Below are 365 nucleotides of genomic sequence, written 5' to 3' on the forward strand. Positions count from 1 at the left end.
AGACATCTGTTCACTGACATGGAATTATTAACACAGCCGTTTTCAAATGGAATCTGAGTACTCGCAGTAAACATTAAGATTTCGGTAAATGTTTTTATCCTGTGATCGGCCCCATGTTATCATATTATAACATGTCTGCCTATAATGTAATAGAACTGATGTACCTACACGGGCCCAGAGACACACAGCCGCCGCTGAAAAGCACGGTTCTGCCTTTGCCCCAGAGCACCTGGGAAACTCACTGAGGGACACTCACTCAAGAGGAACCAGCTGCACTGCCCAGTGCTAGCCAGTTTCAGCACCCCGGGGCTTCTGGTTATCACCAAACCGCAAACTCCCTCCCACATTATCAAGATTTGCCGCCC

The sequence above is a fragment of the Hipposideros armiger genome, unplaced genomic scaffold (assembly GCF_001890085.2).
Source record: "Hipposideros armiger isolate ML-2016 unplaced genomic scaffold, ASM189008v1 scaffold_411, whole genome shotgun sequence".
NCBI classification, from domain to species: Eukaryota; Metazoa; Chordata; class Mammalia; order Chiroptera; family Hipposideridae; genus Hipposideros; species Hipposideros armiger.